The sequence below is a fragment of the Lolium perenne genome, chromosome 1 (assembly GCF_019359855.2).
Source record: "Lolium perenne isolate Kyuss_39 chromosome 1, Kyuss_2.0, whole genome shotgun sequence".
In the NCBI taxonomy this organism is placed as follows: Eukaryota; Viridiplantae; Streptophyta; class Magnoliopsida; order Poales; family Poaceae; genus Lolium; species Lolium perenne.
In genome coordinates this window covers 166,324,095-166,343,247 of record NC_067244.2, presented here as the reverse complement: position 1 = coordinate 166,343,247, position 19,153 = coordinate 166,324,095, and positions in this window count along the sequence as shown.

Here is a 19,153-nt window from a genome sequence, read left to right as displayed (position 1 = left end):
ATATTTTACTTGTCCGAGGTTTGATCATCGGTATCACTCTATACCTTGTTCAACCTCGTCTCCTGACAAGTACTATTTACTCGTACCGTGGTATGTGGTCTCTTATGAACTTATTCATATGCTTGCAAGACATTAGACGACATTCCACCGAGAGGGCCCAGAGTATATCTATCCGTCATCGGGATGGACAAATCCCACTGTTGATCCATATGCCTCAACTCATACTTTCCGGATACTTAATCCCACCTTTATAACCACCCATTTACGCAGTGGCGTTTGATGTAATCAAAGTACCTTTCCGGTATAAGTGATTTACATGATCTCATGGTCATAAGGACTCGGTAACTATGTATCGAAAGCTTATAGCAAATAACTTAATGATGTGATCTTATGCTACGCTTAATTGGGTGTGTCCATTATATCATTCACATAATGACATAACCTTGTTATTAATAACATCCAATGTTCATGATCATGAAACGATGATCATCTATTAATCAACAAGCTAGTTATACAAGAGGCTTACTAGGGACTCCTTGTTGTTCACATAACACACATGTATCAATGTTTCGGTTAATACAATTATAGCATGGTATGTAAACATTATCATAAACTCAAATATATTATAATAACCATTTTATTATTGCCTCTTGGGCATATCTCCAACAGTCTCCCACTTGCACTAGAGTCAATAATCTAGTTTACATTTGTAAAGATATAACACCTTGGCCTTCTGGTGCTTTATCATGTTTTGCTCACGGGAGAGGTTTTAGTCAATGGATCTGACACGCTCAGAAACGTATGTACTTTGCAATTCATTTGCGTCTCAACGCATCACTCATTTCCAAATGAGTCGGCATTAAATATGTTTGGTCTTCTGGTGGAACCTTAATTCCTTGGTCTGAAATAAGTCACTAATATTGTCACACACAATATAGCTTCAAAGTTCTGACACTATTGGAACTACACCAGGTTCTCAAAGAACCTCTTGATTTTAACATCCTTTGTCATTGTCAAAACAATGACATACTCTTCCAACTTTTGTAGAATCCGTCATAATATTTAGAACTCTTCTAAATCTAGCATAGACAACTTCTAGCTCATTGTGCTACCTTTTAAACAACACTTAGTCTAATTTGAGATTGAAATTTTATTTTCATATGTGACAAAAACAAATATCGGTGCAACACTTTACAGCGATCTGTTTGTCATTTCTCCATACAAAACTATTGTTATCACCAGAATTTGACCGAGTCAGAGGTGGGCCGCGATCAAGATTGGGCTTGAAGAATATACATAGAAGAAATACGTGAACCGGCCTTATACACGAAGATTGGGTAGTTTGCCCTTGTATCTGTAAATATAGTAGGATACGTGTCGGTTAGATAAAACTTGACTCGTGCACGGTTGGGATTATTCCCACGTTAGAAAGTCTACGGACTATAAATATGTATCTAGGGTTATCGAGATAAACAACAATCACGTTCATCACAAACCAATCTTGGCGCATCGCCGACCCCTTGTTTTGAGGGTTTCTTCCGGGTAAGCATCATGCTGCCTAGATCGCATCTTGCGATCTAGGCAGTATACGTTTATTCGTTGTTCATGCGTTGCTCGTACTGAAGCCTTTTTGATGGCGAGCAACGTAGTTATCATAGATGTGTTAGGGTTAGCATCGTTTTACCTTGCTACATGCTTTCGTTCATGCAACCCTTAGACGTCTAGCCGTCCTTACACCTTTCTTAGGTGTAAGGGAGGCACCTTGCTTGATCATTATTTAGTAGATCCGATCCGTTATGATTGTTCCTTGTTCTTCAAGGATTAGTTTAATATCTGCATAGTTAGGCCTTGCAAACGGGTTGAAGGATCCGGTGGCACGTAGGGTGCAGTTTGCTAACCCTAGATAAGATGTTCCGGGGATCAACTTCATGTTGGTTTTTAGGCCTTATATAGGGTTGGTTTATTGACACCGTGCGTGGCTGCTAGGCTCAATCACGAGTAGGATGTTCCGATTATGCGGTGAAAACCCTAAATCGTTGTAGATCGTTTTAGCTTTATGTTGATCAAGCAGGACCACCATGCTATCGTAAACCCTTTACGAATCATGGGTGGATCGGCTCCTTGAGCCGATTCATGGGAAAACCTGAGAGCCGATCGAGGCTCGTATTTAATGTTTACGTGTATGCCATGCAGGAAACCTAAGCGAAGCAAATCCATCACCTTCCTGACCAGGTATAGGTCAGGTGGCACGCCCTTGCACCAGCATCGGACATGTGTGCAGAGTCTTTGCGGGCCGTCGAGGGCCAGCCGCAGCTCTGAGTTGTTCCCGGCTCTTCGTGTTGCCAGCCGTTGCTCGCCGGTGGGTTTCGGACGCCAACACATTCTGGCACGCCCGGTGGGACCGTCTTCGACATCAACTGCATCGCCATCTACATCTGAGATGGCGGAAGGTACTCCAGTCACATACGAGGATCTGCCAGAGGAGCTCAAGAAGAAGTATGACGATGTCAAAGCTCTCCTCGAGGCCGACCTCATCGGCTCTTTCCACAGGACCTGCTCACACGGCATCAGGTGGAGAGGGTTCTCACCTGAAGGCGCGCTCGATGGAGTGGACCTGTCCACCCCTTTAGAAGAACACACCACGTCTTTGCGTCAGGAGATCAATTTCATGGTAGCTCATTCGCTACACCGCCACTCTGAGAGCCTGGTGAACACTTTGGAGCGGGTCGCTCTTCGAGTGCTCCATGAAATCTTGAATCATCGGTACTCTCCGTCAGGACCAGCTCTAGGAACTCATCAAGGGGAGCTACCACTCCAGAGCCAACCACCGCTGCCGTTCGCACTGGCAGCACCAGAGGTGCCGAATACACCGGCATTAGTTGTCTACAAGATCGGGGGCGATCCTAGTGATTACCAGTTCTTGTACGAGGCGCCCAAGGAGATCCCTCACGGATACACGTGCACATACATGCCGCACAAGCGAATCGGGCACTCATGAACCAGATCTGCAACAAGAGGGACTTCGGGAACAGCGGGAGGAGTTTCTGGATCAGATCTTGAGAAGCAGACGTGGCTGGCTAAGTATGCCGCTCCGACGAACCTCCAGAGCTCAACTCCTGTGGCTAGCTCAGATCTCGAGAAGCAAGCGTGGCTAGCTAAGTACGCCACCCCAGCAAATCTTCAGAGTTCAACTCCTGCAGCTAGCACGGCGGATCAGATCAGCACGATCTTAAGAGACCAGTTCGGCATGGTGCCGAAAAGGAGGGCAATCGGCTATTCCAAGCCGTATCCCAACGACTACGATTTGATCCCACTACCACCCAAATATCGGCTCCCTGAATTCTCCAAGTTTAGTGGGGCAGATGGCTCCAGCTCAATCGAGCATGTAAGCCGATATTTGGCGCAGCTGGGCACGATCTCAGCTGCAGATCCACTACGCGTGAGGTTCTTCGCACAGTCCCTCACAGGATCGGCTTTCGGGTGGTACACCTCGTTGCCACCAGACTCGATCCGGACTTGGAAGCAGATGGAAGAACAGTTCCACATGCAGTATCACTCAGAGGCTTCCGAGTCTGGCATTGCCGATCTAGCACAAGTACGTCAGAAGCATGGAGAAACTGTGGCAGAATACATCCAGCGCTTCGTAATCGTTAGGAACCGATGTTATTCGGCTCGTGTGACTGAAAAAGAAGCAGTCGAGTTGGCAGTGGTGGGCCTTGCATCACCAATCAAGGATATGGCCTCCCAAGCAGACTACCCTTCACTGGCGCACATGGTTCAGAAACTGTCGTTATATGAACAGCGCCACCTAGACTTGTACCAGGACAAATTCAAGCGTGCGGTAGTCTTGGTTGAAGCAGATGAAGATGAAGGGGCCGCAGGAGATCAAGAGGTAGCAGTAGCTGAATGGACTCGGGGGGCAACCCCCGTGTCCTGCAAATGGGTGAAGCCACAAGGTCCTCCTAGAGGGTTTGACTTCGACGTGACCAAAGCCGAGCAAATTTTTGATCTCTTACTCAAGGAAAAGCAGCTGAAGTTACCCGACGGTCTCAAACTCCCCACAGCACAGGAGCTGAATGGAAAGCCATATTGCAAATGGCATAACACGTTCAGCCATAACACTAACGACTGCAGGGTGTGGCGTCAGCAGATCCAAATGGCGATAGAGCAAGGGCGTCTAATCTTCAACCAGTACGCCATGAAAGTCGACACACACCCCTTCCCCGCCGTTAACACGGTGGAGTACGCTTACCCCGAGGGGTGCCAGCCAGGTTTTTCGTTAAGCATCAACATGGTCGAGCCTGGGCACCACTCTGGAAAGGACAAAGGCGAGGGCAGCCGCTCTCGTAGCAAGGACAAAGAGGAAGCCGCTCCACGCGATCGGCTCCGACACGATGGCAAGCGCTACATCACAGAGGGAGACGTGAAGAATGTACGATATTGATGGCGTGTAACTCACACGTTCGTTGGGAACCCCAAGAGGAAGGTATGATGCGCACAGCAGCAAGTTTTCCCTCAGAAAGAAACCAAGGTTTATCGAACCAGGAGGAGCCAAGAAGCACGTTGAAGGTTGATGGCAGCGGGATGTAGTGCGGCGCAACACCAGGGATTCCGGCGCCAACGTGGAACCTGCACAACACAACCAAAGTACTTTGCCCCAACGAAACAGTGAGGTTGTCAATCTCACCGGCTTGCTGTAACAAAGGATTAACCGTATTGTGTGGAAGATGATTGTTTGCAGAAAACAGTAGAACAAGTATTGCAGTAGATGGTATTTCAGTAAAGAGAATTGGACCGGGGTCCACAGTTCACTAGAGGTGTCTCTCCCATAAGACAAACAGCATGTTGGGTGAACAAATTACAGTTGGGCAATTGACAAATAAAGAGAGCATGACCATGCACATACATATCATGATGAGTATAGTGAGATTTAATTGGGCATTACGACAAAGTACATAGACCGTCATCCAACTGCATCTATGCCTAAAAAGTCCACCTTCAGGTTATCATCCGAACCCCCTCCAGTATTAAGTTGCTAACAACAGACAATTGCATTAAGTATGGCGCGTAATGTAACTAGTGACTACATCCTTGAACATAGCACTAATGTTTTATCCCTAGTGGCAACAGCACAACACAACCTTAGAACTTTCTCATCCGTCCCTGTGTCAATGCAGGCATGAACCCACTATCGAGCATAAGTACTCCCTCTTGGAGTTACAAGCATCTACTTGGCCAGAGCATCTACTAGTAACGGAGAGCATGCAAGATCATAAACAACACGTAGATATAACTTTGATAATCAACATAACAAGTATTCTCTATTCATCGGATCCCAACAAACGCAACATATAGAATTACAGATAGATGATCTTGATCATGTTAGGCAGCTCACAAGATCCGACAATGATAGCACAATGGGGAGAAGACAACCATCTAGCTACTGCTATGGACCCATAGTCCAGGGGTAGACTACTCACACATCACTCCGGAGGCGACCATGGCGGTGTAGAGTCCTCCGGGAGATGATTCCCCTCTCCGGCAGGTGCCGGAGGCGATCTCCTGGATCCCCAGCAGATGGGATCGGCGGCGGCGGCGTCTCTGGAAGGTTTTCCGTATCGTGGCTCTCGGTACGGGGGTTTCGTCACGGAGGCTATTTGTAGGCGGAAGGGCAGGTCAAGAGGCGGCACGGGGCCCCACACCACAGGGCCGCGCGCGGCCAAGGGGGCCGCGCCGCCCTAGGGTGTGGCCCCTCCGTGGCCCCTCTTCGTCTCTCCTTCGGACTTCGAAGCTTCGTGAGAAAATAGGCCCCTGGGCTTTGATTTCGTCCAATTCCGAGAATATTTCGTTACTAGGATTTCTGAAACCAAAAACAGCAGAAAACAAAGAATCGGCACTTCGGCATCTTGTTAATAGGTTAGTTCCAGAAAATGCACAAATATGACATAAAGTGTGCATAAAACATGTAGATAACATCAATAATGTGGCATGGAACATAAGAAATTATCGATACGTCGGAGACGTATCAGCATCCCCAAGCTTAGTTCTGCTCGTCCCGGCAGGTAAAACGATAACACAGATAATTTCGGAGTGACATGCCATCATAATCTTGATCATACTATTTGTAAAGCATATGTAGTGAATGCAGCGATCAAAACAATGTATATGACATGAGTAAACAAGTGAATCATATAGCAAAGACTTTTCATGAATAGCACTTCAAGACAAGCATCAATAAGTCTTGCATAAGAGTTAACTCATAAAGCAATAATTCAAAGTAAAAGCATTGAAGCAACACAAAAGAAGATTAAGTTTCAGCGGTTGCTTTCAACTTGTAACATGTATATCTCATGGATATTGTCAACATAGAGTAATATAATAAGTGCAATAAGCAAGTATGTAGGAATCAATGCACAGTTCACACAAGTGTTTGCTTCTTGAGGTGGAGAGAAATAGGTGAACTGACTCAACATTGAAAGTAAAAGAATGGTCCTCATAGAGGAAAAGCATCGATTGCTATATTTGTGCTAGAGCTTTGATTTTGAAAACATGAAACAATTTTGTCAACGGTAGTAATAAAGCATATGCATCATGTAAATTATATCTTATAAGTTGCAAGCCTCATGCATAGTGTACTAATAGTGCCCGCACCTTGTCCTAATTAGCTTGGACTACCGGATCATCACAATGCATTGTTTTTACCAAGTGTCACAAAGGGGTACCTCTATGTCGCCTGTACAAAGGTCTAAGGAGAAAGCTCGCATTGGATTTCTCGCTATTGATTATTCTTCAACTTAGACATCCATACCGGGACAACATAGACAACAGATAATGGACTCCTCTTTTATGCATAAGCATATAACAACAATTAATAATTTTCTCATTTGAGATTTGAGGATTGTTGTCCAAAACTGAAACTTCCACCATGGATCATGGCTTTAGTTAGCGGCCCAATGTTCTTCTCTAACATATGCATGCTTAACCATAAGGTGGTAGATCTCTCTTACTTCAGACAAGACGGACATGCATAGCAACTCACATGAAATTCAACAATGAATAATTGATGGCGTCCCCAGTGAACATGGTTATCGCGCAACAAGCAACTTAATAAGAGATAAAGTGCATAATTACATATTCAATACCACAATAGTTTTTAAACTATTTGTCCCATGAGCTATATATTGCAAAGGTGAATGATGGAATTTTAAAGGTAGCACTCAAGCAATTTACTTTGGAATGGCGGGAAAATACCATGTAGTAGGTAGGTATGGTGGACACAAATGGCATAGTGGTTGGCTCAAGTATTTTGGATGCATGAGAAGTATTCCCTCTCGATACAAGGTTTAGGCTAGCAAGGCTTATTTGAAACAAACACAAGGATGAACCGGTGCAGCAAAACTCACATAAAAGTCATATTGAAAACATTATAAGACTCTACACCGTCTTCCTTGTTGTTCAAACTCAATACTAGAAATTATCTAGACATTAGAGAAACCAAATATGCAAACCAAATTTTAGCATGCTCTATGTATTTCTTCATTAATGGGTGCAAAGCATATGATGCAAGAGCTTAAACATGAGCACAACAATTGCCAAGTATCACATTACCCAAGACATTTATAGCAATTACTACATGTATCATTTTCCAATTCCAACCATATAACAATTTAACGAAGGAGAAACTTCGCCATGAATACTATGAGTAGAAACCAAGGACATACTTGTCCATATGCTACAGCGGAGCGTGTCTCTCTCCCATAAAGTGAATGCTAGGATCCATTTTATTCAAACAAAACAAAAACAAAAACAAACCAACGCTCCAAGAAAAAGCACATAAGATGTGATGGAATAAAAATATAGTTTCAGGGGAGGAACCTGATAATGTTGTCGATGAAGAAGGGGATGCCTTGGGCATCCCCAAGCTTAGACGCTTGAGTCTTCTTAGAATATGCAGGGGTGAACCACCGGGGCATCCCCAAGCTTAGAGCTTTCACTCTCCTTGATCATGTTGCATCATACTCCTCTCTTGATCCTTGAAAACTTCCTCCACACCAAACTCGAAACAACTCATTAGAGGGTTAGTGCACAATATAAATTGACATATTCAGAGGTGACACAATCATTCTTAACACTTCTGGACATTGCATAATGCTACTGGACATTAGTGGATCAAAGAAATTCATCCAACATAGCAAAAGAGGCAATGCGAAATAAAAGGCAGAATCTGTCAAAACAGAACAGTTCGTATTGACGAATTTTAAAATGGCACCAGACTTGCTCAAATGAAAATGCTCAAATTGAATGAAAGTTGCGTACATATCTGAGGATCATGCACGTAAATTGGCTTAATTTTCTGAGCTACCTACAGGGAGGTGGACCCAGATTCGTGACAGCAAAGAAATCTGGAACTGTGCAGTAATCCAAATCTAGTACTTACTTTTCTATCAACGGATTAACTTGGCACAACAAAACACAAAACTAAGATAAGGAGAGGTTGCTACAGTAGTAAACAACTTCCAAGACACAAAATAAAAACAAAGTACTGTAGGTAAAAACATGGGTTGTCTCCCATAAGCGCTTTTCTTTAACGCCTTTCAGCTAGGCGCAGAAAGTGTGTATCAAGTATTATCAAGAGACGAAGTGTCAACATCATAATTTGTTCTCATAATAGAATCAAAAGGTACCTTCATTCTCTTTCTAGGGAAGTGTTCCATACCTTTCTTGAGAGGAAATTGATATTTTATATTACCTTCCTTCATATCAATAATAGCACCAACAGTTCGAAGAAAAGGTCTTCCCAATATAATGGGACAAGATGCATTGCATTCAATATCCAAGACAACAAAATCAACGGGGACAAGGTTATTGTTAACGGTAATGCGAACATTATCAACTTTACCCAAAGGTTTCTTTGTAGAATGATCAGCAAGATTAACATCCAAATAACAATTTTTCAGTGGTGGCAAGTCAAGCATATTATAAATTTTCTTAGGCATAACAGAAATACTTGCACCAAGATCACATAAAGCATTACAATCAAAATCTTTAACCTTCATCTTAATGATGGGCTCCCAACCATCTTCTAGCTTTTTAGGAATAGAGGCTTCGCGCTCTAATTTCTCTTCTCTAGCTTTTATGAGAGCATTTGTAATATGATGCGTGAAAGCCAAATTTATAGCACTAGCATTAGGACTTTTAGCAAGTTTTTGCAAGAACTTTATAACTTCAGAGATGTGGCAATCATCAAAATTCAAACCATTATAATCTAAAGCAATAGGATCATCATCCCCAATGTTGGAAAAAATTTCAGCAGCTTTATCACAGGCAGTTTCAGCAGTTTTAGCAGTTTCAGGCAGTTTTTCACGCTTTGCATTAGAAGTGGAAACATTGCTAACACCAATTCTTTTATTAGTATTAGTAGGGGGTGCAGCAACATGTGTAGCATTAGCGTTACTAGTGGTGGTAATAGTCCAAACTTTAGCTACATTCTTCTCTTTAGCTAGTTTTTCATTTTCTTCTCTATCCCACCTAGCACGCAGTTCAGCCATTAATCTTATATTCTCATTAATTCTAACTTGAATGGCATTTGCTGTAGTAGTAATTTTATTATGATGATTCTCATTAGTCATAACTTTCGATTTCAAAAGATCAACATCAGCAGCAAGACTATCAACTTTACAAGCAAGTATATCAATTTTCCCAAGCTTTTCTTCAACAGATTTGTTAAAAGCAGTTTGTGTACTAATAAATTCCTTAAGCATGGCTTCAAGTCCAGGGGGTGAATTCCTATTATTGTTGTAAGAATTCCCATAAGAATTAGCATAGCCGTTGCCATTATTATAAGGATATGGCCTATAGTTGTTACTAGAATTGTTCCGGTAAGCATTGTTGTTGAAATTATTATTTTTAATGAAGTTTACATCAACATGTTCTTCTTGTGCAACCAATGAAGCTAATGGAACATTATTAGGATCAATATTAGTCCTATCATTCACAAGCATAGACATAATAGCATCGATCTTATCACTCAAGGAAGAGGTTTCTTCACGAATTTACCTTCTTACCTTGTGGAGCTCTTTCCGTGTGCCATTCAGAGTAGTTGATCATCATATTATCAAGAAGCTTTGTTGCTTCACCAAGAGTGATGGACATAAAAGTACCTCCAGCAGCTGAATCCAATAAATTCCGTGAAGAAAAATTTAGTCCTGCATAGAAGGTTTGGATGATCATCCAAGTAGTCAGTCCATGAGTTGGGCAATTTTTAACAAGAGATTTCATTCTTTCCCAAGCTTGAGCAACATGTTCAGTATCTAATTGTTTAAAATTCATTATGCTACTCCTCAAAGATATAATTTTAGCAGGGGGATAATATCTACCAATAAAAGCATCCTTGCATTTAGTCCATGAATCAATACTATTTTTAGGCAGAGATAGCAACCAATCTTTAGCTCTTCCTCTTAATGAGAAAGGGAACAATTTTAGTTTAATAATATCACCTTCTACATCTTTATACTTTTGCATTTCACATAATTCAACAAAATTATTGAGATGGGCAGCAGCATCATCAGAACTAACACCAGAAAATTGCTCTCGCATAACAAGATTCAAGAAAGCAGTGTTTAATTTCAAAGAATTCTGCTGTAGTAGCAGGTGGAGCAATAGGTGTGCATAAGAAATCATTATTATTTGTGGTTGTGAAGTCACACAACTTAGTGTTTTCAGCGTTGGCCATTTTAGCAACAGTAAATAAAGCAAACTAGATAAAGTAAATGCAAGTAAACTAATTTTTTTGTGTTTTTGATATAGCAAACAAGATAGCAAATAAAGTAAAACTAGCAACTAATTTTTTTGTATTTTGATTTAGTGCAGCAAACAAAGTAGTAAATAAAACTAAGCAAGACAAAAACAAAGTAAAGAGATTGAGAAGTGGAGACTCCCCTTGCAGCGTGTCTTGAACTCCCCGGCAACGGCGCCAGAAAATATGCTTGATGGCGTGTAACTCACACGTTCGTTGGGAACCCCAAGAGGAAGGTATGATGCGCACAGCAGCAAGTTTTCCCTCAGAAAGAAACCAAGGTTTATCGAACCAGGAGGAGCCAAGAAGCACGTTGAAGGTTGATGGCGGCGGGATGTAGTGCGGCGCAACACCAGGGATTCCGGCGCCAACGTGGAACCTGCACAACACAACCAAAGTACTTTGCCCCAACGAAACAGTGAGGTTGTCAATCTCACCGGCTTGCTGTAACAAAGGATTAACCGTATTGTGTGGAAGATGATTGTTTGCAGAAAATAGTAGAACAAGTATTGCAGTAGATGGTATTTCAGTAAAGAGAATTGGACCGGGGTCCACAGTTCACTAGAGGTGTCTCTCCCATAAGACAAACAGCATGTTGGGTGAACAAATTACAGTTGGGCAATTGACAAATAAAGAGAGCATGACCATGCACATACATATCATGATGAGTATAGTGAGATTTAATTGGGCATTACGACAAAGTACATAGACCGTCATCCAACTGCATCTATGCCTAAAAAGTCCACCTTCAAGTTATCATCCGAACCCCCTCCAGTATTAAGTTGCTAACAACAGACAATTGCATTAAGTATGGCGCGTAATGTAACTAGTGACTACATCCTTGAACATAGCACTAATGTTTTATCCCTAGTGGCAACAGCACAACACAACCTTAGAACTTTCTCACATCGTCCCTGTGTCAATGCGGGCATGAACCCACTATCGAGCATAAGTACTCCCTCTTGGAGTTACAAGCATCTACTTGGCCAGAGCATCTACTAGTAACGGAGAGCATGCAAGATCATAAACAACACGTAGATATAACTTTGATAATCAACATAACAAGTATTCTCTATTCATCGGATCCCAACAAACGCAACATATAGAATTACAGATAGATGATCTTGATCATGTTAGGCAGCTCACAAGATCCGACAATGATAGCACAATGGGGAGAAGACAACCATCTAGCTACTGCTATGGACCCATAGTCCAGGGGTAGACTACTCACACATCACTCCGGAGGCGACCATGGCGGTGTAGAGTCCTCCGGGAGATGATTCCCCTCTCCGGCAGGGTGCCGGAGGCGATCTCCTGGATCCCCCGAGATGGGATCGGCGGCGGCGGCGTCTCTGGAAGGTTTTCCGTATCGTGGCTCTCGGTACTGGGGGTTTCGTCACGGAGGCTATTTGTAGGCGGAAGGGCAGGTCAAGAGGCGGCACGGGGGCCCCACACCACAGGGCCGCGCGGCCAAGGGGGGCGGCGCCGCCCTAGGGTGTGGCCCTCCGTGGCCCCTCTTCGTCTCTCCTTCGGACTTCCGGAAGCTTCGTGAGAAAATAGGCCCCGGGCTTTGATTTCGTCCAATTCCGAGAATATTTCGTTACTAGGATTTCTGAAACCAAAAACAGCTGAAAACAAGAATCGCACTTCGGCATCTTGTTAATAGGTTAGTTCCAGAAAATGCACGAATATGACATAAAGTGTGCATAAAACATGTAGATAACATCAATAATGTGGCATGGAACATAAGAAATTATCGATACGTCGGAGACGTATCAGATATCAACGACCTCTCTCTGATCATCTCCTCAATAAATACGTGAGTCAGTATGACCAGCGCCGGCGGTACAATAGCGACGATGAAAGGGATCGTCTAGCTAGCAGGAACGCCAGGAGACATCGTCGGCATGATCGCGACGAGGAGGGATATGAGCACTACGCCAAGGAGAAGTCGAGAGAATAGGACAACGTGGACAAGCACTGGGACTGCCCTTTCTTCAAACACTGCTGGGATTCAGGAATGAGCCGATTGCCTACAATCGGCAACTGCCCAGAATGTGGACAGAAGAAGAAGGGTGCAATAGATGTGTCAGTGTTCAAACGTCTTGGGCCTCTCCCATCTAGGAACAAGCCAACTGAGTCCTCTCGGGAAGAAGACCTCGAGGAGTTGGAAGATGACTATGAAGAAGAAGAGGACAAGTACCACCGGCCAAGGTGGTGCCCTGATGGACTCAGCCATTCCCAAAAGCGTAGGGTTCAGCGACTGCGCTGTTTGGAGGAAGCCGAAAGGTTATACCTGCACACGCTAAGGAAGGTGCGGCCCGATCTGGCCGCGAAAATTCAACGAACCCTAGACGAAGAGGGTCGACCACAAAAGATGGAGTGGCGCCCCAAGCAAAGGAAAGCCGATGATGAGACATCGGCTAGTACAAACATGGTGTTCATCCTTCCAGCGGAGTTTTGTGCTCCAGGATTAGACGAAGCACCTGTGGCACAACTTGACTGCGGCCCACGGCCGGTTATCTTTGAGAAGCCACGTGAAAGAAGTTACAGACACCTGAAGGCCCTGTACTTACGAGGTTATATCAATGGGCAGCCTGTCAATAGGATGCTGGTGGACACCGGAGCGGCAGTCAACATCATGCCATACTCCATGCTACGTCGGTTGGGACGCTCTAGCTCGGATCTGATCAAGACCAACGTGACACTGAGTGATTTCAACGGCCAAGCATCTGATGCACAAGGTGTTCTGAATGTGGATCTGACCGTAGGAAGGAAAACCATCCCTACGATGTTCTTCATTGTCGACAGCAAGAGCACTTACGCTGTCCTGCTAGGGAGAGATTGGATCCACGCCAACTGTTGCATTCCATCTACGATGCACCAATGCTTAATACAGTGGGATGGAGATGAAGTAGAAGTCGTCCATGCAGACGATACAGCCGAGGTTTCAACGGCTGGCATGAACGTTTGGGAGACGGAAGGCCAAGAGCCACTCTCAGGCATCACTTTGGACGACTGCGAGTACATCGATGTGTCAAAAAATGGGGTGAGGCTGGTCTTATCCACTGGCCTGACCGTGTAACAGGAGCAAAGTCTATGAAGGTACATGGGCAGGCCGATCCTTGTGATCGGCCCCCAAAAAAATGAAAAGTAATGATCTTGTCTCAAGCATGTCACGTAGTCATAGTGAAGCACGAACATTGCAAAACCTTCATTGAGCGATTTAATCAACTTGGAGGCCGATTCCAGCAATCGGCCAAAATTATCCTCACCATACGTTCTGCCTGTGTTCAACATCGATCGAACGGGCAACGGATTTACGTCGGCTGATGAGCTGGAAGAAGTCAACATTGGTCCTAACAGAGCCGACGTTCAAATAGAGTGCCTTGGATAACTGCAGAGCCGATATCTGCAGTAACCTGACAGATTCGGCTCGGGGGGCACATAATCAGAGGAACATGTGAGATACATGGGCAGTGAAATTTGAGTGGCCGATAGAAAAATCGGCCTGTAAAAAAAAAATTCTCATGATGAAGAGCCGATGCACAACCATCGACTCTAGTACAAATTACACAGGATCTACCAGCCGCGTGTTCAAGACGCGTTTTTTTCGACCAAGTCGGTCTTCAGTTCAGCCCCGAGGCCTTCTGCTTCCTCGAGGGAGTGAACGATGAGAGCTTCCTCAGCTTCAATGAGCTGTTGCCCGAACCTTCTCTTCGAGGACCTCCAACCCTTTGTGCAAGGTCGCCAGTTCAGCAGTGCTGTTAGAGGTGTCATCAGTTGCAGAGGAAGAGGTTAGCCGATAAGAACGACAAGGGGTCAGCATGCAACATGAGCCGAGGAGAGGATGGAGCTGCCCTGCCCTTTTTTGGTGGGAGTTTGGGAAACGGCAGGTTCAGGGGCTGACCTTTTCTTGAAGCCGACGGTGGCAAGTCTGGCTGGCTCTGCGTGGTGACTGTCTCGGCATTGCACGAGTTCGAGGCCCTTCGACTGAACTGTGCGTCCTCGCCGCTGTGCTCGCCTTAACTGAGGCTCGGGGGGCAGCTGATCTGGTAGACCCTCTGTTTTTAGAGCCGATTGGAGTGTTGTCGGCTGGCTCTGCATCATAACCTTCTTCAGAAGCGGTGAATTGTTGCAGGAGAAGACCACCAGAGCTGTTGAAAGGAATCTGAAAGGGGATCCATCATCATTGACAGGCTCTGGGCCATCTTGTTGCTGCAAAGAAATAGAGCAGGGTTATAAAGCATCACTGGAAACTATCGCGGGGAGATTTGCGAGCAGGTGGCACCTGTTCTGCAGAGTATCAGCTTCAGCGTCAAGTTGTTTCAGCAACGGTCCTAGGGCTCTCCTGAAGGCATGGGTCTCCCACATTTATACACCAGCTCTCAGAGTCGTCAGTCGAAGAGTTGAAGGATAGATTGCGAGGGACCGATGCGTTACCATCGGCTCATTGGGCATTGATTAAGTTGACAATCGGCAAAGGCAGTATGAGGGGAAATCGGCTAAATTAGCATAAAAGAAAAAAAATTGATTGGGAACACTTCTTCATTAATAAAGGAGGGTTTTTTACAATGAAGAGCCGATTGCTCAAGAAAGGGGGAACAAAAGAAGAGCCGATTGCTCGAGTACTACTGATCCTACTCTACTAATCCTCGCCGCCCTCATCGCCGGCATCGTAGCTGCCGCCGGTGCTGCTTCCGGAGAACTCCTCGTCGCTGCTGCCCTAGCCCTCGGCCGGAGCTTCTTCCTCCTCGTCATCATCATCATCTTCACTGTCCGCCCAAGCGCGGAAGCGCTTCGCCGGCGGGTACCCAGCGGAGGAGGAGGAGTCGTCTTCCTCCTCTTCTTCCTGTTCCTCCTCTTCTTCCTTGTCTTCCTCTTCCTCCTTCTTATCGGAGGAAGTGGGGTTCCCCCAGGAGTGGAGGTCATCCTCGCTCTCGCTCTCCCGTTCCCCTTCAATGAGGAACTGGAGGTCGCCCTCCCCATCAGTCAGGGGCAGGTCGCCATCTGATCCGACGAGGGCTTCTGGTGGGCCATCTGGCACGAAGTCGAAGTCCCACTCTGGCTCTGACATCGGCTCGCTCGAGGAAGAAGATTGGAAAGAGAGGCCGGAGGAGACGGAGGAAGAAGAAGACATTGCGACAGGAAGAGGGTTTTTTCGGTGCCGATAGCTAGAACAGAGGAGGGGGATGAAGAGGCGAATCGGTCGGCACAGTTAAATAAGGGGGAGCCTAGTGGAGATTGAATGACATTACGGTGTCCGAGGGGGTGATGCTAAAGCTATCAAATCTTGCAGAGAAGTTGAGAAGGCAAGGCATCATGATGAAGAATACTGCGACGGTTCTGCTCTGCTACGACATGACCCGACGAAGAAAAGACAGAGTGATTTTGGAATTATCAATTCCAAAACCAGGGGGGCATGTGTTATCACCAGAATTTGACCGAGTCAGAGGTGGGCCGCGATCAAGATTGGGCTTGAAGAATATACATAGAAGAAATACGTGAACCGGCCTTATACACGAAGATTGGGCAGTTTGCCCTTGTATCTGTAAATATAGTAGGATACGTGTCGGTTAGATAAAATTTGACTCGTGCACGGTTGGGATTATTCCCACGTTAGAAAGTCTATGGACTATAAATATGTATCTACGGTTATCGAGATAAACAACAATCACGTTCATCACAAACCAATCTTGGCGCATCGCCGACCCCTTGTTTTGAGGGTTTCTTCCGGGTAAGCATCATGCTGCCTAGATCGCATCTTGCGATCTAGGCAGTATACGTTTATTCGTTGTTCATGCGTTGCTCGTACTGAAGCCTTTTTGATGGCGAGCAACGTAGTTATCATAGATGTGTTAGGGTTAGCATCGTTTTACCTTGCTACATGCTTTCGTTCATGCAACCCTTAGACGTCTAGCCGTCCTTACACCTTTCTTAGGTGTAAGGGCGGCACCTTGCTTGATCATTATTTAGTAGATCCGATCCGTTATGATTGTTCCTTGTTCTTCAAGGATTAGTTTAATATCTGCATAGTTAGGCCTTGCAAACGGGTTGAAGGATCCGGTGGCACGTAGGGTGCAGTTTGCTAACCCTAGATAAGATGTTCCGGGGATCAACTTCATGTTGGTTTTTAGGCCTTATATAGGGTTGGTTTATTGACACCGTGCGTGGCTGCTAGGCTCAATCACGAGTAGGATGTTCCGATTATGCGGTGAAAACCCTAAATCGTTGTAGATCGTTTTAGCTTTATGTTGATCAAGCAGGACCACCATGCTATCGTAAACCCTTTACGAATCATGGGTGGATCGGCTCCTTGAGCCGATTCACGGGAAAACCTGAGAGCCGATCGAGGCTCGTATTTAATGTTTACGTGTATGCCATGCAGGAAACCTAAGCGAAGCAAATCCATCACCTTCCTGACCAGGTATAGGTCAGGTGGCACGCCCTTGCACCAGCATCGGACGTGTGTGCAGAGTCTTTGCGGGCCGTCGCGCGAGGGACCAGGGCCAGCCGCAGCTCTGAGTTGTTCCCGGCTCTTCGTGTTGCCAGCCGTTGCTCGCCGGTGGGTTTCGGACGCCAACAACTATATATATATATATCCTTGGTTCTTCTTAAGTACTCAAGAATATTCTTACTGTTTTTCAATGATCATCATATGAATCATTCTGGTACATGCTCATAACATTTTTAAGAGTACATGACATCTGATTGTGTACATATTATTTGTGATCTATAATCACTCATGTGTTGTTTTTACCCATTGAGTGTCAGATACACTCAAGTCTTGTAAAAACTTCACATGACAAGAACATTTTCTTAATATTTCTATATTGAATTCCTTCAATATCCATTCTATGTACTTTGACTTAAACTTATTATGTGTTTCAATCTATCTTCATAGATCTTGACACTAAATTTGTTTCTGTCCATATCTTTTCATTGAAGTTAATTTCTCAATGAAACCTTTTTAATCAAGTATATAATTACATCATTTATAACCAACTATATGTCATCTACATAAAGTATTATAAATATGTCTCAGCACTCCCACTTAATTTCTTGCAAATGCAAGCCTCTTCATCGTTTCTGATGAAATCAAAAACTCTTTGACTATTTCATCTGGTGAAGATTCCAACTCTGTGATACTTACTTTATCCAATTGAAGTTCGTATACCTATCTAGTATTCTACGGACTAGCAAAACAATTGGTTGTATCTTGTATACACCTTTAATACACACTTCTGTTAAGTAGTGTATTTTGCCATCCTACTAGCATATCTCATAAAAGAAATATGTAGTGATTACTAGAATAATCCACATAGACTATAAGCATTGCTACGGAAAATCTAATCTTATCGTAGTCAACTCTTTGAACTTTGTCGTAAACAACTTTTCGACAAGTTGAGCTTCTTCAAGGATATTTCATCCAAGTCCATCAATTTCATAGATCCATTTACTTTCAAAAAGTATTCATCTATCTTGGATTTCATGGCGTATAGCCATTTTAACGGAGTCAGGGCCCATCATAACTTCTTTGTTTGTAGTTGGTTTATCATTGTTCAAAATCAATCCTTTGTCCACAAATCATTTATTTGATCACAAAGTAAACCATACCTACAAGGTTCAATATGTACTTTGATCTCCATGGCTAAAACACTTTGTAGTCATGGGAGCCATGATCGTCGTGGCCGCTTCCGAAACCAATTCCGATGCTGCGCTACTCTGATCATTATGCTTAGGTTCATAAACCTTATCAAATTATATTGTCCTCCCACTCAAATACTTCACTAGAAACAATTTCTCGGAAATAAGAAACATTGACAAACACTTTTGTCTTTGTCTCGTGGGAAGAATTCCCAATTAAATCTCTGGGATAACCAACAAAGACATTCATCCGATTTTGGTTGTAAACTCTTAGACCAAAATTTAAAGAAAAGACTATTAGGGTTTATACCCATACCATAACTTGTATGGTGTCATTTCAACGGATCATGATGATGCTCTATTCAGTGTAAAAGTGGTAGTCTCTAAAGCATAATCCACAAAAATATAATGGCATTAATATTTTATCTCATCATTGACCCAACTAGGTTTGGATACATCTCTCGGATACTTCATCATCACTATGATACTCCAAGAAATGTGAGTTGTAGAACAATTTCATAACTCTCTTAGATGTTCGCTAAAACTAGTAATTCAAATATTTCCACTATGATCCAATCATAGATATTTGACTTTTCTATTACGATGATTTCTACTTCATGCTGAAATTTATTTGAATCTATTCAAATGTTTCAAACTTCTTTCTTATCGAATATATCCACATATATATACTCAATTCATTGTTTGAAGTTT